This window comes from Elaeis guineensis, chromosome 11 (assembly GCF_000442705.2).
Source record: "Elaeis guineensis isolate ETL-2024a chromosome 11, EG11, whole genome shotgun sequence".
Classification (NCBI taxonomy): domain Eukaryota; kingdom Viridiplantae; phylum Streptophyta; class Magnoliopsida; order Arecales; family Arecaceae; genus Elaeis; species Elaeis guineensis.
Genome location: NC_026003.2, coordinates 99,427,426 through 99,447,258, shown reverse-complemented (window position 1 = coordinate 99,447,258; position 19,833 = coordinate 99,427,426).

Here is a 19,833-nt window from a genome sequence, read left to right as displayed (position 1 = left end):
TAAAACGTCATTTGAAATATCATTTTTGAAAATACTATTTGAAATGATGAGTTTAATTATTAATTTTTTAAAAAAAAAAAAAAAAATAAAAAATTATAATTATAATTTTAAATTTTTAAAAAAATAAAAATTATAATTTTGATTCAAATAAAAATCATCATTTCAAATTAATATCCTCATTTCAAATTATCTTTTCAAAAAAATATCTGAAAAAAATTGGTGTAAAAAAAATAAAAAATATCATAAAAAAGAATTGAAAAAAATAAAAATTATAATTCTAAATTTTAAAAAAATAAAAATTTCAATTTTAATTTCAATAAAAATCATCATTTCAAATTACAATCTCCTTTTCAAATTAATTTTTTAAAAAATAAGATAAAAAAAGAAAAAAAATGAGAAAAAAATAAAATTTATAATTTATAATTTAAAAAAATAAAAATTTAAAATTAAATAAAAAATATCATTTCAAATTATTTTTCCCATTTCAAATTAATTTTTTTAAAAAAATATCCCAAAAAATCTTAAAAAATTAAAAAAATAAAAAATACCATAAAAAAGAAGAAATGAGAAAAAAATAAAAATTATAATTTTAAATTAAAAAAATAAAAATTTTAATTTTAATTCAAATAAAAAACATCATTTCAAATTAATTTTCCCATTTCAAATTAATTTTTTTAAAAAATATTTCAAAAAAAATATATCTTAAAAAGTTAAAAAATAAAAAATATCATAAAAAATAAAAAAATAAAAAAAAGAAAAAAATAAAAATTATAATTTTAAATTTAAAAAAATAAAATTTTTAATTTTAATTTAAATAAAAAACATCATTTCAAATTACTTTCTTCATTTCAAATTAATTTTTTTAAAAAATATTCCAAACAAAGGAAAAAAATATCTAAAAAATATAATAAAAATAGAAAAAAATTATTAAAATAAAAAATTAAAATTTTAAATTATAAAAAAAACTAAAATTTTAATTTGAATTAAAAAATAAAAATAAAATAAAAAAAGCCATAAAAAAGTGAAAAAAGGGAAAAAATGTTAAAAAAATATAAATTATAAATTTAAATTTTAAAAAAAATTAACTTTAATTCAAATAAAAAATATTATTTCAAATTATTATCCCCATTTCAAATTATTTTTTTAAAAAATATCTAAAAAAATGGTGGAAAAAAATAAAAAACATCAAAAAAAGAAAAAAGAGAAAAGAATTGAATTGAAAAAATAAAAATTATAATTATAAATTTTAAGAAAATAAAAATTTTAATTTTAATTCAAATAAAAATTATCATTTCAAATTACAGTCCCCTTTTAAAATTAATTTTGTTAAAAAAATATCCCAAAAAAATACCTTAAAATTTTAAAAAAATAAAATAAGAAATAAAATAAGAAAAAATAAGAAAAAAATAAAAATTATAATTTTAAATTTTAAAAAAATAATTTTAATTCAAATAAAAATAATCATTTTAAATTACAATCTCCTTTTAAAATTAATTTTTTTAAAAAATTTCTCAAAAAATTATATCTTAAAAAATTAAAAAAATAAAAAATACCATTAAAAAAATAAAAAAATGAGAAAAAAAATAAAAATTATAATTTTAAATTTAAAATTATACCGAAACCTTACCATCCTATATCGATCCATACTGCACCGTACGTAGCTGTTTGTGTCTGTACCAGATCGAGATGTACCAGTGCGGTCCGATTCATCTCATATATCGAAAAATCAGCTTGAACTTTGATGATTCCCCACCGACTTATCTGATTTAGCTTACTTTTATATATTTTAAAAAATATAATTAAATTATTCGATATATTATTATTATTTACGTTATAATTTCTATAGTCCTATTAGCATAACTTTTTCTCCTAATGTTCTAAGACACATAAGAGTATGTGTATCCATATCCATAAAGCATAATATTCGATCACTTAAAATTAAATAATATAAAATAAAATTAATAAATAATAATATAAAATAGAATAAAAATATCAAGTGTACAAAAAATAGTACAATAAAAGTTTCAAAAATACTAAGTACAAATCTAAAAAATATTAAATCCCACAAGAACGTCGTGGTGCCCGTGGTTGCTTGGACCTTCTCAGGAAGGTCCTCAACGGCTGCTCCTGCTCCTGCTGTGATGGCTCCTCCCCTATATTATTGGAGATCTGCTGGTCATGCTGCTCAGGAATAACTGATGCTGTTGGATCATCTATGGACTGAGCGACCCCCTCAACCCTCTCATCTGGATACACGGATGGGCCTGAAAAGAAAGTGTCATACTCATACGGCCAACTGGTATCCGATGATGTCATCTTGGGGATGTAGGAAGAAGAATGCGCTATCATCTGTGGATCAAAAGCCGGTTGCATCTGTGCAGCATCTAGTGATGACATCTGCGGAATATGCGGTGATGGCATATATGGAACATATGGTGACGGCGTATGTCTCATATCTGGCGCATCGGCTGCTCCATACAAAGGTGCACAGCTATATGGGTCAACACCAATCGCCATCAATATTTCGAAACTTGTTCTCTCTATCTCACGTAGTATCCGAATCCGTTCGTCCTCATCAGTCGTAGATAAAGCACGACTAGCGTCCAACACAAGACCCGACATAGAATCAGTCTACATAATAAAAATAAAACAGTCAATATATGGTAAAATATAAAATAAAAATATAACACAAATAACATAAACTAATTTTTATAGTCTTATCAAAAGACGCACAGCAGAACTCTTGCCCTCGTATCTGAAAACTGCATACTGAGACTGTCCAATGACTCGCACTATAATGCTAAAAAACCAAACCATATAGTCCTCGGTATATGAACGGCCTCTCAAAATGGGATCACCATGACATATGATCTTGACGTGCATCTCAAATATCGATGTACTCTGCATGTCTGATACGCCAGTCAATACGAGCTCTCCCTCATCAATCAATACGATGAAGTCCCTGGCTGGTATCAAATTGCTTTGGAATGTCCTGAATCTGATCAAACTGCTGCAGGACACGATCGGAAAGATGCCACTCTACCACATCAAAATAAATAAATGGCAACCTAGCAGTCCATATGTCATGTCCAACTGTACACATCTGCGGCAATATAGCCAATATCTCATCTGTATATGGCTCCCACAAAAACTGATAGAGTTAAAATAAAAAAAATTAGTAAGCTAAAATTTTAATAGATTATAAATACTGTAAAATGATATTTATAAAAAAATTAAATTTATCCATCTATATATATTAACTAATGTATCCAACTGGCACCTATAAACTCGTGCCACTCTCGTCGATACGTGATGAACGTTGAATGCAATGTTCCATCTATTTCACAATCTACTCATGTTAAATAAATTTTATCGGATTTAAAATAGTAAGTTTCAAGTTAAAAAAGTAATATTTTTATACCTATATTCCAATGGTCCGTCTAGTCTGAATGGAACATCAGGATCATGCTGCTCTGATAGCATCTCAAGCAACTATCATCGTAATAGACTGATAGTCGGCATACGCTCCCATACCCAAATCTGCAAATTTCAAAAAAATCATACATGATATATCCAATGTGAACTATAATTGAATATTAAATATAAAAATTTTTAATTCACATATCTGTAATAATACAAGATAACCATCAATCTCGCTCTAATCAGCATAAGAACTCCGATACATAGCTCTGTACAGGCAAGCTAGTACTGCACTGCCCCAACTGAGTCTACGAGCGAAGTCTAAATCCTCTAATAATGGCAAAAACATCAACTTCATCTTATTCGATGAAGTATCGGATAACAGGATACCACCTAACAACCGCAGCACCTGACCCCTAACATACTGCTGCACCATCTTCTCTGGTGCATCATCCTCAATATGAAAATATCGATAACGATCATCCAAATACTCAATCCTGAGTCATGAATGATCGAAAAACTGGGTGTCGGAGTCAAACCCTAGCAATCACAAGCACAAAGCCTGCCACTTCGGAATGATAAGCGTGGGATCAACTTCGATAACTGGATCGCCATCAACTGGTAGTCCAGTAAGGATGTTGACATCCTGTAAAGTGATGGTCGCCTCACCAAATGGAAGATGAAACATGTGTGTCTGTGAACGTCATCTCTCAAACAAAGCAGTAATAAGACCAACGTCCATCTGTATACGATCAATCCGATATACTCCATAGAATTCAAGATATCGTAAATAATCCAGCACTCTATGTGGGATGTCCTCTATCCTCCAGAAGTCAGCATCGGATTATCGTAGACGAAGGTGTCTGGACTCCTGCAATAAGATGTAATAATTAGATAACATATATAACTTTTCAAAAAAAAATTTAAATAGTAAGAGTAGGATTGGAATGCTTATGCCGCCATCTAAAATATTCTGTGATCGATGATGCTCCTGCAATGTAAGAATACTGTTGTCTTGAGGACCGAGATGTCGTAGATTGTAAGCCATAATACGCTAATGAATCTAAAATAATGATATTATCATAAGTATATTAAAAAATAAGAAATATGATAGTCATTTATTTTATGAGAAATATATTTTAAACATAATATTGTCACACAATACAACTTAAACACACAATTCTGTTCATCTTTGGATATTAAACACGTATATTCAAATACAATCTCACAGAAATACATAAAATAATGATGAAAATACATCTTTGGAGCCTTTAATTTCTTCCACTGCTTGAAGTTAAAGTGTGTTGAAGTATCCTAGGACAGCGACGACGGTCATGATCCTGTTCCTTACAAATGCCACAGTGGTTCTTACTTCTTATTTACCTATCATCCATCTCATTTCGTAGTCTTGTTGACTTTGATCTACCTTTCTACTTGGGTCTTAAATGATGATGATCAGGAATATATTTGAATATACGTGTATGCATTCAATAATCTTCATGTGGTAATGGATTAAAGTCGTCGCTCCAAGCATTCATATATACTGTAATTGTATATACATCATCCACAAACCCACTAAAATGTACTGTAATTTTTTGACACATAGCTAAAATGTGTGAACATGGATATTTGTACATGCTTCACTTTTTACAAGAATATTTTCTTTCAGCTAAAGTAACAGTATGAAAATTTTCTCCACTTCGTAATCCTACGCTTGCTCTCCTCATAAGCACTTCATATATGCCTCTTTGAAGGTTGAATGCTGTTACTCAGTGCTGGTTAGTTTTAACTTGATTTTCAACAATCTTAATTGTAACATGAGGAGTAAAAAGATTATTTGGATTCTTCTCTACATATCTCAAGACTTAGACATGCCTCGTATTGAAGTATTTCACAAAACGGTAAAATGTCATTTGAACACAAGCTGTAATTGACATATTTCTAGCTCCTCGTAAAATACTGTTAAAAATCTCTAAAAAATTTGTAGTTAAGACACCGTAGCGTAAGCCATCATTATGTGCCAATATCCACTTCTCCTTTTTTAACTCAGACAACCAGCTCCAAGCCTCTTCATTCACTGTTCTGTCCTACCTATGATAAAGTTGAACTTGCAAACTTGATGAGTGCTTCCTGCTTGCCATACTGCTTCAGCTGCATATTTTTAAAATGAGTGTTGAAATTACTGCAGATATATCTTAAGCAGTATCGATGATGGGCACGTGGTAGACTCCATCCAATAGACTTATCTGCGATGGTATTTAATATACCAGGATACCTGTCAGAAATTAAGCATATTCCATTTCTATCTTTGACGATATGTGTTCTGAGCTGGAAAAAAACCAACTCCAACTTACAGTCGTCTCCTCATTCATAATTGCATATACTAATGAAAATATCCATTCTCTACATCAATTTCTGTTACAATTAACATCTTACATTTAAACTTTCCATATAAGTACGTGCCATCAATGCTGATTACAGGATGGCAGTGCGTAAAACCTTGAATGAATGGTTTGAAAGCCCAGAAAATATAATTTAAAACTCAGATATTTGAATTCGTAGTTTGAAAAAAATTCTATGAAATAACTGTACAAATAACTGTACTAGAATTTGCATGTTGAAGTGCAGCCATATAATAGGGTAATTTAGCATAAGACAGCTCTCATTCTCCATAAATATCAACTAATGCCTTCTACTTTCCACACCATGCTTTCCTGTATGACACTGTATATTGAAATTGATCATTAACGATTGCCACAATAGCTTCAACTTTAACACTAGGATCTTTCTCAACAATATGTCAGACTAGTGTGCTAATCATCTTTCCACTGACATGTTTGTGGTCTCGACTTAATCCCGTAAACAAACAAGTGTGAGGACCCTCATATTTTGTGATTTAAAAATATCCATATTTTTTCAACAATGCAGCACGAAGCCTCCATTTATAATTTTGAACATTATCTGATGATGCGCATCGTACGGACCATAATTTTGAATGTGACTGAACTACATTGTATGTCCGATGCTTCATAATGTGATAAAGATCAACAGCTCTCTTTACATAATCTTTACTCTCAAACATTAGACCTTTTGAAAATTCAGTCATCATGGAGTTCTAAAACTGATAGTCAGAGTTCAATCTTCGACCAGTACTAATACAACCACCATCATCTAAATTTATATCATTAAAAAATTGTGAGGGTTCGTGCAAACGAGATTGAGGTTCTCCTACATTAATATTAGGCTGAACATCTTCATCATCATTCTCATCTTCACCATCATCATCATTACTGCTACTGTCCTCATCCATCCAATAGTCTTCATTTTCACTTTCATCTGACTCAAAGCCTAGATTATCAGAATTTATTCCACCGACTATCCAGTCATCGTTTCCTATATGAGTATCGTCTCCCGTACTTACCACTACTTCTAACAAAGGAGAAGTCACCATAGCAGAAGACACGGGAGAAGTCACCATAGGACTTTGAATAATTGGACAACTAGGACCGGCAGTAGTAGAATGTTATTCTGCAAATATGGTCTCAACACTATCGGTTTGCACCATAGGAGTTACGAAAGATGAGGAAGGCCCAACAATATTGTCCGCTTGAGTTAAAAGCCGACTATAATATCCAAAGCTCGGTACATCTTCTTTTTCAATATATAATTCCAAAAATCGACATTCTAAATATTTCAAAAGAAATATCTGCATTTCTTCGACATCTTCATCGTCATTAATTGGAACTAAGATATACTTGCTCTGCATTAACTATCCCGACAAATTAGGAGATTTTCATTTTAATTTTATTTCATATTTTTCTTTGTCTATAGGAATACTGCTGTATAAATGATTCAATAATTTTTGACGTGATAATGATGAAGATACTCTAATCATCCAGTTTGCAGGGTGACTGTACTGCACACCAGTTTCATCATTCTGTATCATGTCATCATAATACAATAGTATACGAACTCAAGTACTGGCCATTTTCTTAGAGAAATCTATGACAAAATCAAAAAATTTAGTATTACTAATTATTTTATCATTTCAAAAGATTTATATGATAAATGCATCATATCATCAACAAATAGATACAGATAGATCCTATCTCATTCAGGAATTACATTAATTCTATAGGTTAATTATATTAATCAAACGATATGCAACAGGGACCGAAAAAATTTTGACAGTATTTTTTCTTAGTTCTCCCCACACGACTGAAAATGTGTGAGGAGAACTAAAGAAAAATACTGTCCAAAATTTCTCTCGAACCCTCTGCATATCGTTCGAATAATGTAATTACTTATAGAATTAAATGCAATTCCGAAACAGTCCAAACTGGACAATCAATTGACTAATGTATATATTTTACGGTACCCGTATAAAAATATATAATCAAATATATATTTTATATGGATATCGTAGAATATCCTACATTGGTCAACTGGTAGGTCTACATTTTTATGAAATATAATATATTTTAAAATTTTTAAATTAGGATCGAATCGAATTTTAAAACAAATTCGAATCTAATGAGACAAAAATATAAAATAAAAAATAATTAGATAAAAATAAAAAGATCGAAATAGAATGGCGCCGCAGGACCGCACGGGCCCCGTCGGGGGGCCACCATCGGGGCCTGCCACCGGGGGGCCGCCGTCGGGGCCCCGCCATGGGGCCAGCCATTGGGGGGCCGCCGCGGGGCCGCCGTCGGGGCCCGCCATGGGCTTGTCGTCGGGGGGACGCCGCAGGGCCGCCGCTGAGGCCTGCCGGATGGGGGGCCGCCGCGGGGTCGTCGCGAGGCCACCGTCGGGGGCCCGCCGCCGGGGCTGCCGCTGGGGAGGGGCCGCCGCGGGTGGGGATGGGGCGGGGCGATTGGCTAAGGGAAGGGAAGGGGCAGGGCGGGGCGGCCGGCTAAGGGAAGGGAAGGGAAGGGGTGGGGCGGGGCGGCCGCCGCCGGCCCACCAGCGGACCAACGAAATGGGGGGGCACATAGGACTGCCGCCGGCCGACTGTCGTTGATGGGCCAAGGAAAAAGAGGGAGAGAGAGAGGAAGAGGGAAGGAAGAGGGAGAGAGAGAGGAAGAGGAAAGACAGAGGGTGGTCGGCCAAGGGAATGGGAGGGGCGGGGCGGCCGCCGCCCACCCACCGACGAACCAACCACATGGGGCGGCGCACGGGCCCACCGATGACAGACGGCCCGCCGACCGTTTGTCGCCGGCGGGCCAAGAAAAAAGAGGGAGAGAGAGAGAGAGGAAGAGGGAGAGAGAGAGGAAGAGGACAGAGAGAAGAGGGAGCTCACCGCCGTCGGGAGCTCGCCTCCGTGCCACCGGAGAGGAGAAGGAAGACGCAGAGAAGAGGGAGATGTCGGAGAAGAGAGAGGGTTTTTTTTTTCGATCTTAAGCTAGAAAAATGCCAAAAGGAATGGGGTTTTTGACGCCATTCTCTTTGGTATTTTTATTTCAATTTTTTATTTTTTTCCTTTTTTTAATGATATTTTTAATTTTTTTATTTTTTTAGTTATTTTTATGTGATTTTTTAATAAAAAATTAATTTAAAATGGAGATAGTAATTTGAAATGATAATTTTTATTTGAATTAAAGTTAATTTTTTTTAAAATTTATAATTATAATTTTTATTTTTTTCTCATTTTTCCCCTTTTATTCATTTTTTATGGCATTTTTTATTTTTTTAATTTTTTTGGAATTCAAATTAAAATTTTAATTTTTTTAATATTTAAAATTATAATTTTAATTTTCTTCCATTTTTACCCTTTTTGGTATTTTTTTAGGTAATTTTTCCTTTGTTTGGAATATTTTTTAAAAAATTAATTTTAAATTAATTTAGTAATTTGAAATAATTTTTTTATTTAAATTAAATTTAGAATTTTTATTTTTTTAAATTTAAAATTATAATTTTTATTTTTTTCTCATTTTTTTCATTTTTTATGGTATTTTTTTATTTTTTTAATTTTTAAAGATTTTTTTGTTATATTTTTTTAAAAAAATTAATTTGAAATGAAGAAAATAATTTGAAATGATATTTTTTATTTAAATTAAAATTAAAATTTTTATTTTTAAAAATTTAAAATTATAATTTTTATTTTTTTCTCATTTTTTTTATGATATTTTTTTAAAAAAATTAATTTAAAAAGGAGATTGTAATTTGAAATGATGATTTTTATTTGAATTAAAATTAAAATTTTTTATTTTCTTAAAATTTAGAATTATAATTTTTATTTTTTTTTCAATTTTTTTTATGATATTTTTTATTTTTTTACATCAATTTTTTTCATATATTTTTTTAAAAAGATAATTTGAAATGAGGATACTAATTTGAAATGTTGATTTTTATTTGAATCAAAATTATAATTTTTATTTTTTAATAAATTTAAAATTATAATTTTTATTTTTTAAATTTTTTTATTTTTTAAAAAAATTAATAATTAAACTCTCCATTTGAAATGGTGTTTTTGGAAACGTCATTTCAAATTAAAAAATACCATTTCAAATGGTGATTTTAATTTTTTTATTTGACGTCCACGTAAAAAAAGAGTCGAAAAAGGTGATGACATGGCCATCATAAAATATTATTTTGAATGATATTTTATATAATTTGTATCACTTTAATAAATAAATTAAAAATTAAATTATTTTTATAAATAATTTTTTTTAAAAATTATTTAAATAAAGTACTCGAACAACGGTTCCGTCCGAAATCGCCGCTGGCCGTTGTAATGGCCATGGTGGACTGGCCTTAGCTGGCTCTGGCAGGGGATTATAATGATTTTTTTTTTTTTTTTTTGGTAAACAGAGGAGCCAACAGCTAATGACTGGATTTTTTTTGGTTAACGAGGATTTTGATTTTCTTTTACTGTTCCGTGTAAGCAGTAATACCGAATGCATGCAAAGTGAAGTAAAGACATGATTAGGCGATGTCACTTTAAGCATAAGCCTCCTATATCCTTTTTTTTTTTTTTTTTTTTTTTTGGGGTGGAAGGAACTGAAATTGTTTTTAGCTTAAGTATTTAGATAAAATATAAAAAAATATCTTTAGATTTTCTGGTCCATCGGGAGTTTTTTTTTTTTTTTTTTTTGCCCCTTTTCCTTCTTGTTGTCACAGGTTCAAGTTCAATCATTAGACTCGTAGCACGTATGGTCAACGTGTTTTGTAGTAGTTTTTGAAGAAAGAAAGATGAGTAACTCCCAAATGAATAATAAATACAAAAATGATTTAAATATTTAATTTTGGCCACGTGCTTTCCATTTGCAAACCTTCCATTTAAGTTCAGGGATGCTATTTGGAAGTGCATTTATGAAAAAATATTTTATTTATAAAAAAAATTAAAAAATATTTAATTGAGAGAAGTAGAGGTCTGAAATTAAAATGGATGACTTCTATTCCAACCATTTAGTTGGAAGGAGTCCTATTCCGATTCCGATTTTAGGATGGAATGAAAATGACTCAATCCATATAGAACTCAATCCCTACTCTCTTCTATGGATTCAAATTTTCATTCCAATTCCGATTTTGATTCTGATCACGAACCAAATATTTTGGAGGATTTGACCATTCCGATTTTCATTCCCATTTCGATTTCGGTTAGGAACCAAACGTCCCCTTATATTTTTAATGAGAATATTTGATGGGTGTTTGGTTTGCAATCAAAATCAGAATGAGAATAGAAATCGGAATGGCTTGGAATCAGAAACGGAATGACCAAATCCCCGAAGCGTTTGGTTCATGATCGGTATTGAAATCAGAATCGAGGAGGTATTTGGTTGGGAGGGGTGGGGGTTTGGAATCAGAATTGGAATGGGTGACTCCCATTCCAACCGTTTGGTTGAGAGGAGTCCCATTCCGATTCTGATTCCAGAGTAGAATGGGAATGGCTCAATCTATATAGAACTCAATCTCTACTCTCCTCTATGAATTCAAATTTTTATTTTAATTTCGATTTCGATTTTGATTCCGATCACGAATGAAACGCTTCACAGGATTTGACCATTCCGATTCCGATTCCAAGCCATTCCGATTTCTATTCCCATTCCGATTTGTGTTATGAACTAAACACCCTCCGAAATTGAAATGAAAAATTAAATCCATAGAGGAGAGTAGGGATTAAGTTCTATATAGATTGATCCATTCCCATCCCACCTCAGAATCGAAATCGGAATGAAACTCCTCCCAACTAAATGGTTGAAATGGGAGTCACCCATTCCGATTTCGATTCTGATTCCAGACTCTCACTCTCCCCAACTAAACATCCCCTTGGTTTATAATCGAAATTAAAATTGGAATCAATTGGAATAGAAATCGAAATATCCATATCCTATGATGTATTTAGTTCATAATTAGAATCAAAATTGAAATAAAATTTCAATACTAAAGAAAAATATGGATTGGATCTTAAGGAATCAATATTTTCATTTCTCCTGAAATTGCAATAGGAATGGGAGGTGAGTGCCCTGGTTCTAAGCAATTTATTGAAGACATATATGGTTATCCTACTAAAAAAACCATACATGTATATTTGAAAATTTAAAATTTTATTTTAACATAAAAATAATTTATATTATTTATATATTAAATTTTTATTTTTAGAAAATTATTTTGCTATGTATCAATTTACTTTCCAACTAACCAAAACATAATATATTTCAACAGTGGAGAAAAAAAAAAAATCAAACATTGCTTGGGCGAACCCTCTTTTACTGAAATAATAATCAAATATCTTAGATTTTTCCTACCAAAAAAAAAGACATCTTAGATTGTTCAAACCTGAATGTCCGTCACGGCGTATCACGGCTGTTTTGCCGACCGTTCGATTTAGTGTCTGATTGCTTCTTTATTTATTTATTTAAGGAGAGACCCATGATTGCTTGAGAGGAGACAATTCAAAGGTCCGTAAATGGACCGGAAAAAATTAAAGAAACTAGCTTCCGACACGTCCAAAGAAATCATTATTGTGGACCCCACCCAAAATCTAAAGACAAAAAGCTGTACACGTAACGAAGAGGCTTTCTGCCTGGGCCCCACAGACACTATCCAAATGGAACGTCGTCATAGTCGGTCCCACACAAATACAACGACAGCCGTGGCAGCACGAATCTTGATTAGACGCAAGAACCCAATAAGATGCCATCTAATGGCACATTCAAGATTCATTAAATGACTGATGACGGTCCATCTAAACCAAGATAAAGTCTGAACCAGAAGGATTAATAGGAGGGAGAGAAAATCCTAACCGGATCTTAATCATATCGCCCATCAAGTGGGTTAATTAGTTAAAGACCCCAAATCATATATTTTGAAAAAATTTAATTCTGAATAATATTTTATATTAATAAAATAAAACTTTATTTGTACTCTTAGTGAGCCAAATTTGCATCCATTTGCATTTGTCAAATATTTAGACATAACATGCATGCATGGTATGAACATAATAATCTTCTTCTTCTTTTTCAATATAAATTTTAAAAAATAAAAAATATAAAAATATTCATATGATATATAAATAATAATTAATAATTTTTTTTTCTACCGATAGCCGATTCATCTTGTCTTATTTTCAAAAAAAAATTTAAAAAATAAATATTTTTATTAAATAAAAAGCAGCTAATGAGTTAACTTCTCCATATATATTGTTAGAAGGGCAGGATATATGTATATCCAAAGTAGTAGAAATTTGTATCGATCATTATCAGAAAAAATTTATATCTATAAAATTTCATTACATCTGATTTAATTAACATTTAATATAAAAACTATTGTCCCTAATTGTTAGTTTGTTTTCCATTTTCATTTATTGAGAAAGGTAGTGTTAAAATAAGCAAATTCCTATTAGCCGTGCTTCTTCAAGATATGTTATAAAATTATATTTTAATTTTATATTAGAGATTAACCATTAAACTGACCTAGTTCATTAATTGCTTTTGTTAGAAGTCTAAATTATTTTTGACTAACAAAATAATGGAAAAATGTGACTTGCAACTCCTTGCTTCTAATCGGAAGGGAAGACCTACTGGTATTTTATATTAAAAGAAATATTAGTGACAATGTGGGGCCCGAGTTGAGTGTCGTGAGGACCAGGGATATATTTAATCTTTTGTGTCACCATTAGCTTTTCTCATGCAAGTACCTTTTAGGATGTACTACAAGATTTACCAACAACTATTTATTGGAGATAATACCTTCATTGGTTATGAGTTATGTCGGTCCCTTATTATTATTGTGTAATAGTTAGGTCAGACAAGAATGTGCGCACCGTGGGACGTGGGTTATGATTTAATTATGTGTTTAGTTAATTAATTGTGGTTTGGTGCTTAACCAAGGGGTGGAAAGATGGTGACATGGTGTGCCACAAAACCCATTTACAAGTGCATAGTTTTCTTCCTCTGCCAACTAAGGTCATAGATATTTTGTCAAAGTCAAAGCCAAAATTTCTACCAAAAAAAAAGTCTAAGCCAAAATTGTATGCTTGGTTGAATGACAACCATTCAAGTAGGACGTGTTTTGGTTACATCATTTCTTTCTAGGTAGAATGCCCCTTGCATTTGAAAATCCCACATGACCAGCTCCATTTTTCTTTTCTTTCCTTTTTTTTTTTTTTTTTTTTTGAGAAGAACCAACTTTATAAATTTTCGATCATCGAAATTTGGGAAGATATCTACAATTTTCATAAATGGCCAAAGGAGCAATTTGATCTGATCAAACCTACAGTTCAGTTGGTTGAGCCTATGTGTACTTTGTTTGGATCATTGCAACTAGAAAATGTATGCATGATTTTAGGTTTAGGATTGAAGGGTGAGATATTTTGAACTCAAATTATTTTTTATTTTTTTCTAAGAAAAAGAAAGACTGACCTATTGATAATTATTCAGATTTAAAATTTGAAGATGTATCACAAAATACTTAAATCTGAAATCTCTGATTGTCAAGCAAAGGAATGTGACAACTGGAAAAATCTATGATTCCCTTAATATATATATTTTTTTATCAGAAGCTTCCAAAGTAGACACAGCTGTATCTCTATCCTATAAGTCAATTTATATTCTTTTGTTAAATCTATTTTTGTGTATTTGAGTAGGCCCATGAAAGACAAGATAAATTACAACCCAAAACCAGCCTAATCTTGTGCAACCCAACTAAGCTATGGATATTTTCTAATTTTGGACCTAGTTGGGTTGATTCCAGGTGATTTAGCTTGGTTTGGATGGTTTCTTTACCAGATTGTGTTTATGTTGGCCCTTGATCCACCCCAAGTCACTTGAGTTGCACACTTTTCCATCACCAAGACTATAGTTTAGTGGTCGCATCCTCTATTCTTATTTTTTATTTTTTAAAGAGGTTAGTACTTACTACTGGTAATTCCCTCTGGGTGGTGTTAAAAAAAAAAAAAAAAAGGTTGCTAGTTGTGCTTGATGGATGAATTTAAACTAGGGAGATTGTATAAATAGAAAGTGTGTTAAAGATAAGTCTATTGCATTATTTGGGATCTATAGATCAGTGTCCTATCATCTACAACCTCAAGATATATTTTCATTTTTATTTTTAAGAACTATGATTGGGATACCTGACCAGAAATTAGTAGATGAGTTTAAACTAGGGCGATTGTATAAATAGAGAAAGTGTGTAAAAGGTGCATCTACCGCATTATGTTTATTTTAACAACTCTCAATGACTCATATTATGGCAACAATATTTGAGTAGGATTTGAATTTATGTGAAACAAAGGTGGAATCACCATTTAGGAATTGAATAGCCTTCAGTGAAACCTATAAAATTTCTGACAGAATTGTGAAATAGGTTCAATGCGAACTTTGAATTGGTACACAAGCAAACTTCGTTAATATGAATACTTTGACTATAACTATGGATATGTATTGCTCACCATAAGGGGAACATCTAGAAGTATCATTTCTGTGAGACATGGATCAGATTGGAAGAGGCATGCTATTTAGGTAAAACTGCTGGAGTTCAGGTATCAGTAATCCTACGGTACTTTAATTTCCGCCAAGCTTTCTCTTCGCATTATGTAAGGACTTGCACGTGGGGAGACCAAGGCATGCATGGCAGCAAAGGTAATAAGTTAACAAGGGAGAACTTTGTAAGTCATGAAATTTGGGTTTAGTTTTGAAACTTACATATGACGTAGATGTTGCAGAGGGCACGGCAATGTTTTGTCTGCACACAGAACATTGGTACGTGTTGTGCGCCAACTTTGTGGTTAAAAGATGTCCATATGTATGGATCAGATTCATGAATCCAATGGGCTCACTAAGGTTCGTAAGGCCCATAAGTAACAAAGGCTCCTTGAGATCCTAAGCTTGTTACATGATGTTTAATGGGAATTTTGAGTCTTTTCTTTCAATAGATACCAATATAATTCAATCCATCTGATGTGGCATGGCCGGTCAATGGGAGCCCAACTCGGACCAACCACAAAGCCCTTTACCTTGGCTAATTAGATCCCGTCGCGTGGCCATCTCGAGGGCATGCAAAAAAAACTTAAATCTCCCTGTGCTCGACGACAGTTGTCCCATAACGATAGAACCACCTCTCTAATATGAAATCTGTATATCACTGGATCACGATAAACTTCTGGACATGCAAAGCAATTACCCCAACCTCCCTTACATGTCCTTGGCGCAATGGGCTCCGGCCCTCGCCTGTATATACTTTCTCTGAGGGCCCTCCAGGTGAGTCCTTCCCAAGTCTTCCAAAGCTTTTGAAGTCTAAGTCCTTTGAAGCTTTGAGTCCAACTAAAGTCTCTGAAGAAACCTCTGAGCCATCGAATTCTTCACTCGCATGCTCGGAGAACCCTTGTCAATAGAGATTCACTCGAAAACCTCCCATAGTTTCAGGTTGAGTAACGTTCCGAAGGACTAAACCTCTCCTAGATTTATAGAGCTCTCCTCCTTTTCTCATACAGACTTTGATTTTTCACTCACTTCCATAGCCTTCTTGATCTCCCTCTTCTTCTTCTTTTTCTGCTATCTCTTTCAGGACCTCTTCTATTCTACCAAAGTAGACTAACTTAGACATCGGAGGATTCTCTACTAGAAACTCCCGACAAATGTACTTCCTTTGCTTGCAGTATTTAGGGCACTTATGGAGATCGAAGTACAGATCTGATTTTCTTCAATTGTTCTAAGATCTCCAGCCAGCTTCTAGAGTTCCTAAGTAATCATCCTCAGCCTCTCATCATCAACTTCAGCTCATCAACCTAAGTTAGATCGATTCTCCATAGCAATAGATATATTATATAATTTTAGTATAAATACATTCACATGGGTCAAAGAACGAGAAGCAAGAATATCAAGAAAGAGAGTCCAAAAAAACTATCCATATATAATTAGCCATATAGGTAGCTACCCAGTTAATTGTGCTAATTGCTAGCCTATATACACACTACAACAAAAATGATTTTTAGTGGCAAATTGTTTGTGGTATTTCTTATTATATGCCCACTAAAATCTCTTTTTTTGCTGCATTTTGATAAAAATATTGCTATCTTTCAATAAGTATTTTTTTTATTTATGGTATTATCATAAATATCACTATAAATTTATATTTTATGATATTTTATTATAAATACCGCTATAAATTTATATTTTATGGTATTTAATTATAAATGCCGCTATAAATTTATATTTTATGGTATTTTATTATAAATGCTGCTATAAATTTATATTTTATGATATTTAATGAATATATCGATAAATAATATCATAATTTATAAGATTTTAAAAAATTATCACTAAATTTAAAATTATTAATTTTATATAGAGCTTGATTTAGTTATACCGATCTCATAAAATGTGTTATTATATATATATATATATTCTTAACATTACTTATTTAATGACAAAAATGTATGTTAATAAGTTAAATAAACTATATTTATATATTAATAATATGAGTTATAGGTCGGTGGTTAAGAGCTTGCTATTTAAATAAAAGATCGCTGATTTGAATCTTACTCTTGTACTAATTCTAGGATATATATTTTATTATTTGCTAATTTTTATTGGTATATAAAAAATACTGATATTAAAATTTTAAAGGTACTTACATATGCTGCTAAAAGAAAAAAATTTATTAATATTTTTTTAAATATCGATAATTAATTGTCGATATCATCTTAAAACAAAACATAAAAAAATATCATAAAAATACTGCTAAAGATATTTATGATATTTTTTCTAATCTATAACGGCCCTTAAAAATATCGATAATGATTTTTTTTGTCATAGTGACAATGGTTGTCTCAAATGAGTTTAAGGCATAAATTATCCTCCAAATGTCATGAAGTAGGAAATAGGTGCTGATAGCATGGGCACCCAAATTTGATAACTAAGTAACTATAGTTTTTGATCACCCTCCAACATGATTTTGGTTGCCTTTAGCACCATGATCACATAGATGAACCCCTGCCACATCTTATATAGCTCTCCCATTGAGATAGTAGCATCAAATATCTGAGTACTTCCTATAATATAAAAGAGTAATTAGAACTGCAATTGAAAGCTAGCTCCTCCACGAGTTCCATTATCAATCACACTACCCTCAAAGTTGATCTTGGGGAAGCAAAGGGATTATAGCACCCATATAAAATGAATCACAAGGAAAGATAGATATAGAAGCTATGGGATAAGAGCCACAGTTGTTCTTGTTGTCAAGGATTGCCATAGTTTTCCCTAGCTATTTAGTGGCAATAACTCATTTGAGTTCTAAAAGCTTTTAAAGAAGCTTTCATCAGAGTTAGCCTAGATTTCAGTGAGTACTCGAAAATATACGTTCATTTCTAGCAAACCAGATGTGATAGGCAATATGACATATAAAATTACCTCGCTTCTATCCTTATTTCTTGAAGATCTCTCTTTTAGATATTGAAAAAAGATTTCTAATGAGAAATATGAGATAGTAGTTATATTAAGGATAGAAGTTAACATCCATACTCGTGCCACCATTTAACATTCGAGGGGGATGTATGTACTCAATTCCTTTACACCTGAACAAAGGCTATAGAGAAGGGATATATACAAGCCATGCTGATGAAGAATGCTATGACAAGGAAGATAGTATCATACAACTTTCTAGAGGAATAGTAAATTTTTTAAGTAAATACCCATCTTCTAAACTCAAGTGATACTCTAGACTGAGGAAGAGATGAATTAAAAGAAGTGGTAGAAGTCTCTCACTTTAACAGTAGTGCAGGAGGAAGCACTCAACTCAAGAATATCAAATTATCAAAAATTAAAACCATCATTGACAAAATTTTGCTTGCAAGTTCTTCAACAAAATGTTGACAAATAAAGATAGTGTTCGACTTCCTTTCTCCTGCAATAAATAGGTCTTTTAACTGATAAGATGTCCAAAGTGCTAGCATTTACCATCATAGGCCTATAGGAAAGTAGAATAGTAGAAAACTATGGATCATGGAGGATATTTATATATAGATCTTCCATCTCTTGTAGATCATCTAAGGTTGGAAACTATAGTAGAGGCATAAGAGTAAATTATTTTTCATATAAGAGAATTACTTTAGGCCAGTGAAGGAGGAGAGGATGTAAGTGGACTAAGAGCTATACTTTGCCCTTATCAATGAATATCATAAGTTATCAACTTCTAGTACAAATTTAGCTATCTTTTAGCTATCAAGTCCTCATGTCTTCTAACAAAAGTATCGTTAAGCCTCTCAGTTGGGTTGATAGAAAAAATTTAACTTAGGCTAATAGATGAACTCTCCTAGAGTTGTTAATGGAGCCCCATAAAAAGTTTCTGATGACTTGGTCAAGCTTTTAGAGAATACCTTTAGATATAATAGAGCTAGTCATCAAATAGGTGGGTAAAGGAGACAAACTGACTTGATGAGGGTAATTCAGCCCATCATTGATAAGATTTCTAATTTCCAACCCTCGAGTATGTTAAGAATGTAGTAGATTGCACTTAGATGTGGTTCACCTCTTCCCAATAATAGATATTATTAGATATTGTCAAATGTCATTAGATCCCATAATTTGCAAGTAACTCTTTATTAATGCTCCACCATTGGATTTATTCTTGGCCTAAATCTCATTATAGTTTTGGTTAAGTTCACTCATTGACTAGAGGCTTCATAGTACTCCTTGATGATGTCTACCAGCATCATAGCATTACACAGAGTATCTCGAGCAATCAATATGGTCTCATTGGCGAAGAGAAGATATATAATTTGAGAAGCAGAGAGAATTGGTTGGTAAGTAGATGAAAAATCATTACTTATTATAGGTTTTAATATATGAGAGAGAGCATCTATGCAAATTATAAATATGTATGGTGATAAGGGACATCCTTATATCAAAGTAATGGTCAAACAAAAGATCCATTTTCATGTCATTGATTGGTAGAGTAAAAGATGAAAAAATC